We start from the raw sequence: 17,122 nt of genomic DNA on the forward strand, positions 1-17,122 counted from the left end.
AGGACTCCACACATTCATGTGTTTTACTTCCAGGAAACCCATCACGTTGTCATGGTAAAGATTTGAGAAAAATCCCCTCCTGTTTCTAGCAGGAAGAGGAGCAAAGTAACCATTTTGAAAATTTTCCATAGCATTTCCTGTAAAAAAAAACCTGTTCTCTAAAGGAAACCAGTTTACCAGAGACTTTTTGCAACTTGGGGAAAGGGCAATTAGCCGAATTCAGGTTCTTCTAATTACCTGTTCCTCTTCCTGTTAGTCTTACCTAACAGGAGGAGGAACACTAAGAAACACTTCTAAGGTCAGAGCTCAGGGTCTCAGGCCCACTAAAAGACAGATTTAATCACAATATTATAGAATGCTTCCTCTCTCCACACTTTGCCACTACATCAACAGGGCTCCAATGTAACAGAGGATTACAATTAAAAGAGATGCAAGTCACAGACTCTACTTAAGGAGTAGTGAGGGAAAACCAAAGACAGCAAGGTTCAATAAAACAAAAACAAAAAAGGACACCTGAGGAAACTTAAGCCTCTGGTATCTACAGCTACAATAAACACTAAACACAGCCAGCACCTAGCCAGATTAGCGTAAATCTCACATTAAATGCCTGTTTACCTCACTTGCCATTGCATGATCATCTTTCAACAAAAAATGACAAAGCATGCTAAAAGGCAAGACAAAACACAATCTGAAGAGACAAAGCAAACATCAGAACTGCATTCATATATGATGAGGAAGTTTCATTTATTGCTGGTAGGAATACAAAATGGTACACTTGGGAAGATAGTTTGGCATAAGCTAAACATAGTCTTATTATATGAACTAATAATCATAACTGCTAGGTATTTACCCAATTGAGTTGAAAACTATATCTACACAAAAACTTCCACAAAATTATTTATAGAAGCTTTATTTATAGTCATTAAAAGCAACCATGGTGTTATTCAATAGGTAGTTGGATAAGCAAGCTGTGGTACATATGTACAATGGAATTTTTTTAGTAATAAAAAAATGAGCTATCAAGCCACACAAAGACATAGAGGAATTTTAAATGCATATTGCTAAGTGAAAGAAGCCAGTCTGAAAAGGCTACATACTGTATAATTGCAATTATATGACATCCTGAAAAAGGCAAATCACTAGAAACCACAAAAATATCATTATTTGCCAAGGTTTCAGGATGATAGGAGGAGGATGATACACAGAGGATTTTTTAAGGCAGTTAAGATATTCTGTATGATAATGAAATGGTAGATACGTGATATTTTGCGTTTGTCAAAACCTGTAGAAGTCTACAACAGAAAAAGTGAACTCTCAAGAATGCACATTTTTAAAGATCATTTAGGAGACTGGGGACTCCAAGGAAAGAACGCAGACTATGACAGAATAATCTACCTATATTACAAATGTTTGAGAAAAACCTCACTGAAAGGGACAGAGAATAAGGTGATAATCTGAGTAACTTTTAAAGTGAATAGAATCTGTAGACTATAGATAAAAAGAATTGCACATAAGCATTGTATTCTAGTTGATAAAGTGTGTTTACCCTGGGGGATGGTTAAACAATTTTGGTACTGCTCTACATGTGTGGTATAATCGAACAGTAAAGTAAATAAATGGCAGATGACAGGAGCCAGGTTCTCACTGTCGGGGTGGAAACGTGCAGGTAAGCAAGTGGAAGAGGCTAGCATGATTCATACGGTAATAAATTAAAGTTGCAGACATCAGTAAGAGCTCATGTTTTGCTTAATATAGATGCAAATGGTGACATATAAAATATATAGACAGCTATCTGTATATACAAATATTAATATGCACACGTATTATCTTGCTCAGGCAAGTGAGTAGACCTAAAAGAAATAATACCCCAGTGTCAACAGAACACCTAGCACTCAGATCTTGGTTTCTAATATCGTTCTCTAATAAAAGGGACCAAGGCTCTTTGGAGAAATGGCTGATTCTAAGAGAGGGGCAAGAAATATATAATATGAGCCTGGAGCATCACGTGATACCAGAAAACAAACAGTGTTAAAAAATTGATAGAGGCTTGCGCGTCTGGAGCCCGTGCTCTGCAACAAGAGAGGCCGTGATAGTGAGAGGCCCGCACACCGCGATGAAGAGTGGCCCCCGCTTGCCACAACTAGAGAAAGCCCTCACACAGAAACGAAGACCCAACACAGCCAAAAATAAAAATAAATAAATAAATTTAAATAGCACTTGGCAAACAAAGAGAGGGAAGAAAAATATAGTTATAAAAAAAAAATTGATAGAGGCTTGTCAAAATGATACAAAAGCCAAATGAAAAGTCAACTGAAAGAGCTCCCTGTGGCCCAAGCTGGAATGATCTGAGCAACAAAACAAAGTAAATACCATTGGGTTATAAGACAACTTGGACTATAAGTATAAAATAATTGTTTATAAGGCCATGCCGATATGAATAAATGATTAAATACATTAATAACTCACTACTCCTTAAGTATGGGCTGTGTGTAGTGTCTTCCTTCCAGAGCATAGAATAGAAAGAGGGAGAATGACAGTAACTTCATTGTGGAGAAACCTGATAAACGCTACTCAGCCAGGTGATCCAGGTCAACATCAATAGTCATAAAACACGTGACGAAAATGGCACCTTAACTCTGTAATCCCAAAAGCCCATAACCCTGCAGCCTAATCGTGAGGAAAGACATCAGAAAAATTCCAATCCTACAGTATGTCTGACCAATAATCCTCAAAACTTCTAAAGTCACCAAAAACAAAGACACTGTCACAGGCAAGAAAAACCTAGGAAAACATAACTGCTAAATGCACTATGGTATCATAAATGTGATTCTGGAACAGAAAAAAAGGACCTTACAGCAAAACTAAGGAAATTTAAGTAAACTATGGACATTAGCTAGTAATAATGTATCAATATCAAATCATTAACTGTAGCAAACCACCATAAAATGTTAATAATAGAGGGAAACTATATGTGAAGTAATATGTTAGAAGTCTGTACTGTTTGCTCATTTTTTCTGTATATCTAAAACTGTTCTGAAAAATAAAGTCCATTCATAATAATAAAAAAGTAAGCAGAAGTATACTAAATGGGGCTTCTAGGAAAGCCATAGGAGATTTTTGATAAATAGGGAAAGACCTTACAGGCGCTACCTGCCTTTTGCCTTGAATCCTTTTCTTTTTACTTTCTGCAGTGCTGATAATGGTTTCTTAAAGTGAAGAATCTTCTTGAGACAGAGACAAAGAAAACTGAATGGGCAGAGGAGGACTCAGGAACGGCTCTGGGTTCTCAGTGACTTTCTTGAACAGTATCTATGGTTATATGGTAAACTGACATTGCTTACAGCCATGAAATGTGCATTTTTAAGGGAAAAAAACCCTCTGTGAATTAGAATTCTGGGCCCTCCATTACTCATACATTAGCTCACTGGAGTACAATCAAAACAATGTTTAAGTATAATTTTTTCCGAATTACATCTGTGCCATCAGTTTATTTCCTTGATGTGGTAAAAGACCAGGGACTCCTCAGTCCTCACAAGAAAATATTAAACTAATCCCCACTCCCTTTCAAATGTCTCTGAGATAAATTGTCAGTGCTCATAAAATACATTTCAAATCCATAAAATTGTGAAATGATAAAAACAATATTTGGAGAAAACCATTTGAAGTACACCTGTTTTTCTTTCATCTAATCTAATTTTATTTCTGATTCAAACTATAATCAGCAGAAAGATGGCACCTGAACCTCTGGTATCGTTTGAAGGCAAAAATCACTTTTATTGGTTTGCTTTTAGTCTGATACCTTCAGCTTATGTTGAGTATCAGTGTAAGACAACCCTGTGCAACTCCCTGTTACACCTATTATTTAAAAACCAATAGTACAATATATAAAATTGTACACACCTATGAGGATTTCAGGAGAATGATTATCTAAGAAGTATATTTCTAGAATGATTATCTAAGAAGTGTTGTATTTCTTCTGAGTAATTGGTTTATTTTTAAGAACACTATGAATTTTGCAATTATGTAGGTTTTCACTTTATCATTAGCTGGTAGAATGCTTTCAGTAAAAATTTTGGATTATTTTAAGCAAGTATATAAATAAGATACTAACAAATATGTAAAACACTTTGCCCACCATTCTATCCTACTACCGCCATAGTTTACACTAACAACTGCTCACGGCATTTTTCCTGCTGAGAAACTATTCAGTCTCACCATCAGCCAAGAGTTTCAGTCAGGCATACTGATTAATTAGACTAATTTGACATATATAGTGTGGATCATTATAATTTGGCATATATAGTGTGGATCATTATATAGTGTGGATCACAATTGTTTTACTTTTCTTTAACTTTCACTTTTAACATTTCAGATTTTATTGTAAAGCAAAAGTAGTTTCTTTTTTTTTTTTTTTTTTTTTTGTCTTGATCCTGGACTTTAAGAACAAACAACACCCACTAGTTTCGAAAATATTGTTTCTAATCTAATTTCAAATGAAACTCATCTTTTTTTCTGACAACTGTGATTGGTCTGAAGAAAACACAACAAAAGACAATCTCCAAGAATTTTTAAGAATATCTTTATGAAATATTGAGTAGATACAAAACAATATTTACAAAATTTATGTAAGAAATAAAGCATCACAACACAGTCTCGACATCTTACTTTTGTCTTGCCATGCACAGTGTGAGAGGTTCTCTATGGTATTTAAATTGAAACGGAATCACTGGGTCATAGGGCATGTGCTTCTTCAACGCTAGGAAAAACCACATTTTGTTTTGTTTTGTTCCCAAAGGGGCTTTACCAATTTATACTCGACCCAACAGTATTTGTGTTCAACTTGTTCCGTATCTTTGCCAACCCTTATTTCTGGTGGAACTTTTTTTTTTACTTCCTCCCAAAATCTAGAGTTTGTGTGTTGGTAGTTCATTTTTATTTTGTTTGTATATTCCTTGTTGTTAATGAATCTGAGCATCTTTTCTTATGGTTATTAGCCATCTGGATATCTTCTTTTGTGTAGTGCTTATTCATCTCTTTTACCTCTTTCCCTATTGTACTATTTGTATTTTTCTTGCTGATTCATAACAGCTTATTATAACTTCCAGATACTAATCCTTTGTCAATTTTAGGTATTTATAAAACTCTTAATTTTTTGGGTTGTTTTTCATTCTCTTTATTGTATCTTTAGAAAAAATATTTTTGATTTTAATGTACTCAACATAAATTATTTCATTTTGTCTGTGCTTTTTGTATATTTTAAAGAAATACTCCTCTACTTTGGTGTTATAAAGGCTTTTTTAACCATGCATTTTTATAAAAGTTTTATGCTTTTTTCTTCTTTCATATGTAAGTCTTTAATCCAACTAGAATTGATGTTGTTTATGATGGAAGTAAGGATCAGTATTAATTTTCTACTGCTGTGTAATAAATTGCCACAAAATGAGTGGCTTAAAACAATCCTCATTAATTATCTCACAGTTTCTATATGTCAAAATCCAGATGTGGCATAGCTGGGTTGTCTGATCAGGGCTCACAAGGTGATTTCAAGGTGTCAATTCTGAAATGTTATCATTCGGAGCTCGGTATCTTTGCCAAACTCACTGGTTGTTGGCAAAATTCATTTCCTGGTGGCTGTATAACTGAGGTTCAAGTTTTCTTGCTAGCTGTAGGTTACGGACTGCTCTCAGCATAGCTCCTTACTTCATCAAGCCCGCGGGAGAGTGTCTGCTACTGTTTCTTGTTTCTTTAAGAGACCACCTGAATAGGCTGTGCCCACTCAAGATAATCTGTCTCTGGATTAACTCAAAATCAGCTCACTAGGGATATTCATTACATATGCACGAGCCCTTTTGCCACGTGGTGTAATATTAATTAGGGAGTGATATCCCACCGAATTCACAGGTTCAGCCTACACTTAACAAAGGGAGATTATACAGAGTATGTGCACCGGTGAGAATCTTAGAGGCATTTTAGAATTCTGCTGACCACAGAGTCTAATTTCACTTTTATCCTTTTGGAGAGCCAGTTGGCCCAGCTTCATTCTTCTCATTTTATTTCTTACTACTCTGCACTGCCAGACCTCTCATAAATCATTTCCATATTGCCTGGGTGTTTTTCTGGATTCTCTATTTAGTTGCATGGTGCAATTACTCTTACTACACCATCTGAATTACTACAACTTTACAATAATTCTTGATATCAGGTCAGAAAGTCACCTAACCTTATTCCTCTTCAGAAGGGTCTTAGCTATTCTTGACACTTTTCTTTTCTATTTAAATCTTAGAATTAACTAAGACTCCTAAATATTTCCATTAAGACTTGGAAAGAATTGACACTTTTAACAAGGCATGAATATTATATTTAGTCATTTTAAATTTATTTAGAGGTTTTTAAAATATCTTTCAATAAATTTATAAATTTTTTATAAATATTTTAAATCTTTCTGTTAGTTTTTTTCTGTCTACTTTATATTTTGATGGTCCTGTGAATAGTATCTTTAAATTATACCTATAAACTACTTTTTTATGAGTATAAGGAACTCCAATCAATCTTTGTGGATTTATATTTTACCTCCTACCTTGCTAAGGATGCAAAATAATTTTAAGAATTTAGCTATAGGTTCTTTGGAATTATTTATATAGACAATATTATAGTGTATTAACAGCATGCTTTTGTTTCTTCCTTTATTTTGATGTATTTTATCTTGCTTTGCTTTAGCTAGCACTTTAATAAATTGTTGAGTAGGAATGGTGATAGTGCGAATCCTTGTGTCATTGTTGAACTAAAAGCAGACTTTCAATATTTTGTCATCAATAATGATTTCTGGTGTTGTTTTTATGGACATACCTGATACTCCAGATAGTTTGTTAATATTCAGAACTATCCTTATCTTTCTTAGATCATCCCTGACTCCCAAAGGAGTCAAGGAAGCTATGTTTCCCAGACTCTTCTGTGAGTAGAGTCCCAAATAAATTTCACCATGAGAGGCACTGGGATGATTTGTGAAGGATGAAAGAAAAATAAAAGTTGGCAGCTATGAATGTGGGTGGGTTTAGGGATTTTTTTCAAAGAAAGTTTGGGGTATTTTCTTTGTTGATGGAAGCTAGGACTATTGGTAACAAATTTTTTGTCATTTCAACACACCCAGATTTTTTTGTAAATGGCCTTGCTGATGTTTGCTCCCTCAGGGTTCAAAGTGTTATGCAAGTTTCTAATTCTCTGTACTAAATGTAATTTCATTTTAAATACCTAGAGCGACTTCAGTTTCCAAACTAAACCTAACCAAATCAACATTCATTACCTGTAGTGATTCTAAAGAAACAACCCCAAATATGAGAATCTGGAATTGGTTTTCTGATCTAGTTAGATTTGAAAGCAAGTAATGATCTCATGCCAGTATATGCAAAGATTCTGGTATGTGCTTACATTTACAAATTTACATTGTTATTGTTTGAATGTGGTAATTAAAATGGAATTTAAACGACCATGTCACTGTTGCAATAAAACATTATAGTGGAAATAATGAGTATACAGATTATAGATAAAGGATGGCTAAGTCATACTGTAATGAAGAACTTACAGAAAATCATAAGTAGAGGGTTTAAATTCTCAGGTAAAGGTATAGCCAACAACCAGAGATTTCCTACTACTGCCCTGAAATAATATCTTTCTTCATAGGTACAGATGAGTTTTACTGAAAATCAGAAAAAAAAAAAAAAAATGATCCTGTGGTTTACTGCATTATAATGTAGGATGAATTCACAGCCTTATCAGATGTCTATCCTTAATGTCAAGAGATTGATTAGGGGAAGAGTTCCCTGAGAATTGAAATAGTGATATTTGTTTGTACTCTTAATAACACAAACACATTTGCAATCCAAGATTCCACTGAGCCTATCTTGCCATGATAAGCATACTTTCTGCCACTGCTTCCACTTTCTGAAGACCCAATAATGATCCCATTTGAGTGAGTTGGCTTGTAAGGAAAGCTGATTCCTCTCAGGACCCATAGAGCCACCTACTCTAAATACTTATAGATCTATATTTAGTGTCATATCCTAGCAACCCAGGAAGACAAATTAAAGTCTGTCCCAGGAGAAGGTACATAAATACCAGACAAATTGCAAACTTTTTCCAATATATACAGATGGAAACATTTGGAGTATGCTTAAGGATGGATTCTAAGGATATTAGATCAAGGAGGAAGAATATAATTTTGGATTGTCCAAATTTACTAGTTTTGAGTATACTTTCTAGAGATTCTCAATTTAACCTATAAGCTTGAACACAGAACAGCACTCACAATTTGCTTGGTTGCTTAATGAAATGCCAGCAACACCGGAAAATAATCTGAGAAACCAGAACTTCTTCGGTATGCTGTAGAAGACTTCTAATGGCTCAGACATGCACTGGTGTTAGGAGGGTGCATAAGTAGGTTTTTGCCAGCAATTTCTGGACAACTTCCGGAGAAGAACCCGCTCTGCTTAGGGGAAGCAGGAAGCAGAAAAACATAGATACTACCTTTTATGTGATTCTGACCCTTCTGGTAGTCCTGAAAGTTACCCTTCTAATCTGTTCTGGCTTGCAAAGATTTTATAAACCTCTACCTCCCTAAAATAAACTTCTTCCCATATTGACTGTCTAGGGTAGCTTCTGCTTTCCTTACTTAATTCTGATGATTTCTCCTTCCAATATCCATTCCCATTTTCGACCAGAGACACCATATTCCTATCAGATGGTTAGCATTCAGATATTTGAGTATCTGGTAATGCTTCCTGCCTAAATAAAAGAAAGTCTCGGTAGTACTGGAAAATGACCTCAACACTATTAACCACAGAATTTCTTTAAGACACTAAAATCTCTGGTTTTAGACACACCTGCAGCCCTGCCCTTGCCATAGTTTGGTTACATGAGCCTATGCAATCTCATTTCTCCCTAAGGTATTCTGAGTCAGGTTGCTATCACTTGCAAAGAAAAGCTCCAATAAAAACAAACATACAGGGGCTTCCCTGGTGGCGCAGTGGTTGAGAGTCTGCCTGCCAATGCGGGAGACACGGGTTCGAGCCCTGGTCTGGGAAGATCCCACATGCCGCGGAGCAAATGGGCCCGTGGGGCCACAGTTACTGAGCCTGCGCATCTGGAGCCTGTGCTCTGCAACAAGAGAGGCCGCGATAGTGAGAGGCCCGCGCACCGCGATGAAGAGTGGCCCCCGTTTGCCACAACTGGAGAAAGCCCTCGCACAGAAACGAGGATCCAACACAGCCATAAATTAATTAATTAATTAATTTAAAAAAAAACAAACATACATACACATAAACCAGACTTCTGGCAAGAAGCTGTATGATTCAACATGCATAGGAGTAAGGCTGAAATGGAATTAATTTGTATCGAGTTTTATAAGCAGTTGATTCTTACCCTTTGCTCTATAAACTGTCAAAAATGAGAAATACCACTATTAAATAATCTTATAACATAGAAGGTAGAAAAAGTCTGTAAGACATCATGATGTTGATGAATCTGCAGTATAGAAATCTCAGAATTTTTATGAGTTTCTGCTAAGGACATGTGTACATAAAACATGTTATAAATATAATACAAATGTATTTATAAATTTATATAAATTAGTATTTATATAATATTTATAAATCATTATAAACATTATATTTATAAATCACATTATATAGGTGTGCAGATATTTATAAATTCTATTATATATTATGCTATTAGCTGATCCCTGAGCTATACTTTAGAGATCAACTATCAGGTTCAATAATTGATATATTATTATAAGTACTCTAAGTGTGCTGATCATAAACCATTTGAGGTTACAAAATTTTCTGGGAGATAAATAGGAAAAAATTCATGTATAATAGACTATTCTGATTTGTTATACCAACCGATTCTTGGTACTTATTATACCAAGCATTCTTATTTTACACTATTCAGTAACCTTTAAGCTCTGCATTCATTACCCAAAGGAGGAAGCAAATAACATCAGCATTTCTAATGACTAAAAGTATGCTTTCAGTATAACTTTAAAGAGAAAGAAGGAGCAGTTTACTCTGTATTTTTTCCTTTATTAAAAGAAAAAAGTAATAAAGAAATAAGTGAAACAAACTTGCCAGTGCACAATCCTGTCTTGTTTTGGAACTTCCTAATCTTTTAGGAACATATACATTTATACAATTTATCATTAATTATGCATTACATGGACAATAGCTATCTCTGCCAGTTTAGCACATTTGCACTTAGATTTCCTGCCCAGGGGATAATGAGCAGGGACTGCATTTCAATAGTGAAATTCAAATCTATATTCAAATATAAAATTGAAGCCAATTAATTCAGAGTGCTTAACAGTCTCTTTAATTTTGAATCAGTCTGTGCTACTAAAAGTAGATTACCTTATCTAGATGCCACAGAAGACCAAATTAGTCTTTCAGGCCATTAATGCATTCTCTTTAATACTACAGCTACATCCATTCAATGTTCTTCCAGTGACCTGAAAAGTAAATATACTTCCAAATGACTTAATTTACATTCCATAAATTTGGCAATTTGTTATCTCTTTACTATATTATAAAAGGTCCCTTTTTACCCAGCTCCTAGCTATCTTGCCCTCTGTATCTATCATGATTGTTCTCATCAAACTTTATGCTTTATGTTCCTGGAACCCTGCTTAGAGTTGCTTGAATGAAACTTGCTGCTCTGATTTTTTACTTGCTCTTTTCTCATCACCCAATCAAATATTAGTCAGATATTTACTCTCTCTTCTGTGATATATTGCTATGCAAACATTCACACAGACACAGACACAGAATGCAGTAAACCTTCAACAAATGTTGACTATATGTGATAAAAGGGATAAATATATGTGTGAAATGGATTTTCATATATATACTCACATATATGACCTTTCATTAAATACACACTATATGCAAAGATATATATTAGGTCCATGGGGAATATAAAAATGAGTAAGAAAATATGGCACTGCCCTTAAAAGAGTTAGAGACTCAAACTGGGGCAGATTTTTAAGTAACTATAATGTGAGACAAAACGAAATAACTTCCACAAAGCAGGTACATATGTCCATGGATAGATCATGGAAGGGACAATTAATTCAACTGAGGAAATAGGAGTGACATCATGGGTGAATCATTTAATCTAAACCACAAAGGAAATAAAACTTTAATGGGCATATAAAGAAAGAAAGGACAATAGATAGTTTTTTCTGTTTGTTTTGTTCTGCAGTGTAACCAAATAGTCAGAGGCATACTAGAACATAGGGTGGTGTGAGAAGGCTTTTGTGGTTGTAATTCAGACACAGAAAAAAGATGGATATGTTAGTTAGCACTGATTGTTTTCAAGTGAAAGAAGCATATTGGAGCTAGTTTACAAAATAAAATTGGGATAGGACTAGGATAAATTTGTCCTAAGAAAATAGAACTATCTCACAGAACTCAATGGTGGGGGTCTGCCATGGAAAAGAGAGATTGTAACCAGGATGTGGAAAACGATCAAAATAATTTTTAAATCTCTTACATTTTCTTCTCTTTACATATCTGATTATTCTATTTCTCTCTCTTCTTCCTCAACATTATGGAAGACCTAATATGATAATAACATAGTTCCCAAGTTTCCAGTTAAAGTTCTGGCCAGAAGCAGAAAAAAAATGGCATGTCACGGATATCCAGATCTAATATTCTGGAAGATTCTGATAATTCTCCCATCATGGGTCAATTGTCCACTTGTCTTATGGACAAAGTGCAGGGCATACACAGTCATACCTCATCCTCAGAATGAAGCCTACTATTTTACACACGTTAAGAACTGGTGACTGAGATGCCTAGTGAGGTTCAGGAACTTCTACAAGTTCATAAATCAAGTAATTGGGTCATTGGTATTATCAGGATTTCAACACAGTCTGATAATCAGACTTGGGAGACTATTTTTAACCATTATATTGTACTGCTACTACTTCACACACTTGGCCCCTTGCCTACCTGAGCAAAGACTGTTTAAAAACTGATTTCTAGTATAGCTAGAGCAAGCCCATACCCCTACTCTTTTCATTAATATATATATTTTTTAAGACTTCATTTGTCAGCCATCTCATGTGAATGAAGACACATGTCCACTGGGAAGAGTCACAGCAGTTACACAGTGTAGTTTGAGGTGGTAGTTTTTACTGTTTCTTCCAGGAAGAACATTATAAAAATTTTTAATGAAATAAATACCAAATTCGGACTGTTTCAGGCTATTACAGAAAAAAGTCTATTTATTCCAGGGAGTAGTTAATGAGATGTCTCACTAGATAAAGGGGCTTACCCAGTATATAAAAAATTTATATTCCAGAAATAGGGTTAGAGACTCTACATATAAATTACTACTCCAGGTGGTTAAGATTAGCAGAGAAATTCCAGCACTCACGTGGAGTGAGAAAATGCATCTTCTCTTTATGGACAAAAAATTAGGCTTAGTTAGATTGCCAAATGCTCAAGGATGAAAAACAGAATAAATGTGGGGCCTCAAAAAAATTTTTGCATCATAACAGACAAACAGCATAGGATACAAGAGGGTGTGGAAAGACAAACTTTTGAAGCAAAATATTGCAGTAACCGTAGGAAAAAATGGTTCACAACATTTGTTTGGTAGTTTTAATGAAATTCAGTAAAAATATAGATATTGCCTAAAATAATATATGCCCACCCGTTTCCATTTATATCTGTTTGCATTTAAAGAGGTGTGATGTGTCTTTCTGCCTTTTTTCAGTTGGCATTTTCTTTATGAGGTAAAAGCCAGATTTGCCCAGAAGTGTGGGTGGGTGGAGTATTCTCAATTCAGATCTCACTTACGATAAATTCTATCTCCTCTCATCTACGTCAATGATTGTCTCTACCAGCCTTGGGTTTTAGTATTATTTTATAAAGTTTCACTTCAGTTTTTATAAGTAACTGAGTAATTGGAAAATTGCAATCTAAACACTATTTAATAAGTCCTATGTATGCTATATTTTATGATTTCAAAGTTGATTAAATCCTAGATGATGTCAAAGACCAAGGTGTAAACATGGGTACAGGAGGCAGAATTTGATGGAAGTAAAGTTCATGAAAGTGAAAAAAGTCAAAGATATGTAGCTTAAATATTAGAAGAATCAACTCTGTAGATGCTGAAGCCCCATAAATCATTTGAAATTCATAGGCATGAGCCATTGATGAATAGTAGATAATTACTAGATAACATTTCAAGAAGGTACAGTTATAATCAGACAGCATGGCCGCAGAGAAAGAATCTTTACACGTGAATGAGTATGTAATGTGCTATAGTAGGAGTAGAAGCTGAGAATATGCATTTTCAGAGTGATAGTGGTACCTGAAATGGGAAAAATGAGCACTAGTCACTTAAGGAAGCTTCTTCAAGAAAAAGGCTTTCCTTATGGTAGAGTCCAACCAGTTAAGACAACAAATTAGTTCTCCAGTTAAGACAACTAAATTGTCCAGTTAAGACAACAAATTAGTTGCTTCAGTGAAAAATTCATTTGTATTGATGCTGGACAGAGCCTCCAAAAGACATGACAAAAGAGTTTGAGACGGTAAATACATTTCTTAATATTTAATGAATACCTACTCTATATCAGAAAACCAGAATTTGGCATATTACGTTGAGTTCAAAACACTGGTTTCAATGGTAAACACAAAAGGCAAAGTACCTGCACTCATGAAGCTTACTATAAGTCATACATATACCTAAAATTTTGCTTGCTTAGAGAGCATAAAATGAGATGTATTTATCATCTGTAATATCTCCTTATGACAGCATTTTGAAAGGGCTATGTTAATCTCAGTGATCTCTACATCCTTAGCTCCTTTTTTTTTCCCAAAAATTGAACCTAAAAAATGTTTAAATCAGTTTAGATAAGACAATGCACATAGATACCAGGTAAACACCAACAGTATTAAAGAGCCATCAACAATAGATATCAAAAGTCTAAATTCATGAGCGCTTGGTGAGTTCTAATTTTTTCTTTAAAAAAGTGCTTCCATAAGCAATTGCAAAAGAGAATATACACTCACATTTCTGGATTATACTTTTCCTGATTACCACATTGTAGGCACTATATCCCAAAGGACGGTGAGATAATTATATTATCCTCAGAAGTGGTATAGTCCAAGGCACCATGTTGAGAACTGCATACAGCAAAGAGCAGAGCAGTCTCTCATGACCAGCAATGGGAATATGGGCAGTTCACTTGGCCTATTTTGCAGGTCAGATGTCGAACTTTGTATCATACTTGTATACCGATTATACACTCCTGGAAATGGCTATACTTTTTTTTTTATACTGGGTGTTTAGGAAAAGAGTATATTTGGGGATATAAGAAAACCTGAATTTTGGCAGGGTTTTTTCCTCCACTGTCACTGAATATTTTACAACCATGAAAAACCACCATTAACCTTTTTTAGGCTGAAGTAAGCATTATAAAAATCAGCTATACACAGATAATTTATCATCCCATTTTCTTCCCTTTTTAATTTATTTTTCATTAGCACTTGTTTATAAGAAATTTGTGTAGTTGCTTGTTTTGTGCCAGTCTCAGGCTATCAGTAATCAATCACGTGGCTGGAATGGCCCTTGTGGTTCTTATGATTGCAAGACACCCTCAGCAATAACCATCAGGAAACTTAGAGGGAAAAAAAAGGTTTATCACATACATGCCCTAAAAATTACATGGCACACCGGGGGCCACACAGCAAGCTGGGTGGTGGAGAGTGGAAGTGTGAGCATGAGCCTGGGGTTCTGCTTTTATTGGGATTAAAGGTGGGGGCTTATGGTTTCTGGAGTTCACTATTTATTGATGAATTTGAAACTTAAGAGTGGGAATTCAAAGCCCAGGAAGAGAAAAAACAAAAACAACAACAACAACAAAAAGCAAGCAGTCCAAACAGTCAAAATAATCAGTTACTGAAATCACCCAAGATTTCTAAAACAAAGGAGCCTGGGCTGGGGGCTCCGGCTCTTTCACATGGCTGGTGATGTGTTTATTCTAGATAACCATCCTTGAAATCGATACCTGGCAATCAAAGCTTAAGTCAGGCACTTGCATTAAAAAACAAGAAAAACCAACTGTCAGGTTTTATACTACACTGCTACAGAAAGAAGTTTCTATTTCTTATTTCATTTAGATGAGAATTTGTTGGAGAGGACAAACATGATTAGGAAAGGATGGAATGGTAAATGGGGACAGGAGAAGGAACTTAAGCCCAAACCTGGGTATGAAGATGTTTCTCACCAACTATGTCATACATGTCAGGACTATAGGTACACAAGTCTGACTACAGGGGGAAAGCATAATTTTTTTTTCTTGAAAAAATCTGTAAAGTGTGATTGCATTGTTTCCTTTGCCAAGATCTTCTCAGTGAACTCATTGACTTTTTTTGTTAATGTTTCTTATTAACCACTGCGTTCATTAATAATTTCTTTATACTTCTATGTTACACGGAAATCTGGTAAGTTCCAGAGAGTGGAACTAATGCTTAGCAAATTCATTTGCAAAGCATTCAGTATAAAATCTGCACACCAAACAGAATACCTCTGGGTTTGAACTACTACAAAACTTACTTGCAACACTGGCAATGCCCATTTATGGAAAATAAGAATTCTAACAACTTGTGTATAATTGTACTTGTCAGCAGCACCTATAACTTGAATGTAAGTTTTGAAGGACTGCATTTATTATGTCAAAGGAAAATTAGCAGCTGCTCAAATGGGGATGGTAGAATTTTAATATAACATCTGCAAAACAGCTTTATATATCTAGAATCAGCTTTTTCTCATGCAGAGAGCTTTCAGTGAGTTTCACTGATAAACTTCTCACTCCATATGTCTCCTGCAGTGTTTCATACTCTCTACAGTAACAGCTATTTTAACTGGTATGGCTAGGCTCAAAAACCTTTATGTCACTGAGGCTTATCCATCTCCTTTACATTCCCTTCAAATTAACCTCCAATGTAAGTGCCATGTTTCTCTAATTCATAACACTGTCCTACATTTCCACATTAGCCCCTTATCAGCATAGGCCTAGATGCTTGAACAGGCTACGTCTAGTTTTACGTTCTCTATTTAACATATTTTAAAATATCATATTTTAAAATATCATTTTGTTATGCTACATTCTCTTCTCAATAACTCTCCCTTGGAATTGGAAGACAATGATAGCCTAGTAATAGAAGATGTCTCAACTCTGTGACAATAAAACAAAATAAAACAAAAACAAAATGAGAAAACTTTCACAATAAAGAAACTCTGGTATGAACATGGATAGAGAAAAGCATTACCCACATACCTCGAGAAAATACAGTTTTTTTTCTTATGTACAAAACAACGATGGTCATATTGAGAGATGTCAGCAAAGGACACAAGCCCCAGACTGAGATAACTGTGAAAAATTTATAATTTGTCTATTTTGTGGCAAATTATAAAGACATTTTTTAAAAACTGAATGGAAATAGAGGATAGATGAGATGCCTGGCCAAGAAATAGACAGCAAGTATGGAGCTATACCTAAAGGAAGTTTGCAGGCCATGGGCATTTTTGTTTATTCGGATTTTCAAAATGTGGCAAGGTCCTATCAGACAAAATTTACCATTCTCCTGAACTGAAAGGTAATCTTCTTAGTGTAGTGGGGAAAATACTGGAATTAATAGATATGGGGGATTTCCATTTGTAGCAACTATTGCCTTAGCAGATGAGCAAGGCTTTGGGAGTTACACAGTGTTGAACCACCACGTGCAGGAACAGGACTAAGAAAAGCTGTGGAATGTGCACCTCCTTCCTGACTCTACTTCCTCCTGGCATTTCGGAGTCTCATCTTGACTTAGACAAGTACTTTTCTGAGTCTGAAGGACAACCCCCAGTAGGGGTAGAGCATTCCTCTGACTATACCACAAAAGAAGCCAGAGATGAAATAAGATATAGTTCCACTCCATGAGTTGAATAGGGAGCTGCCAACCCTGAGAACACAAACCTGGTCTAAGGAACAGGGGATCCCAAAGATGTAGAGAACATACAGTTTTCAGAATGAAGGGCAAAAGAACAAAATCATGGAAAAGGGCAGAGAGCATAT

This window comes from Balaenoptera borealis (assembly GCF_965194805.1).
Source record: "Balaenoptera borealis genome assembly, chromosome: 9".
NCBI classification, from domain to species: Eukaryota; Metazoa; Chordata; class Mammalia; order Artiodactyla; family Balaenopteridae; genus Balaenoptera; species Balaenoptera borealis.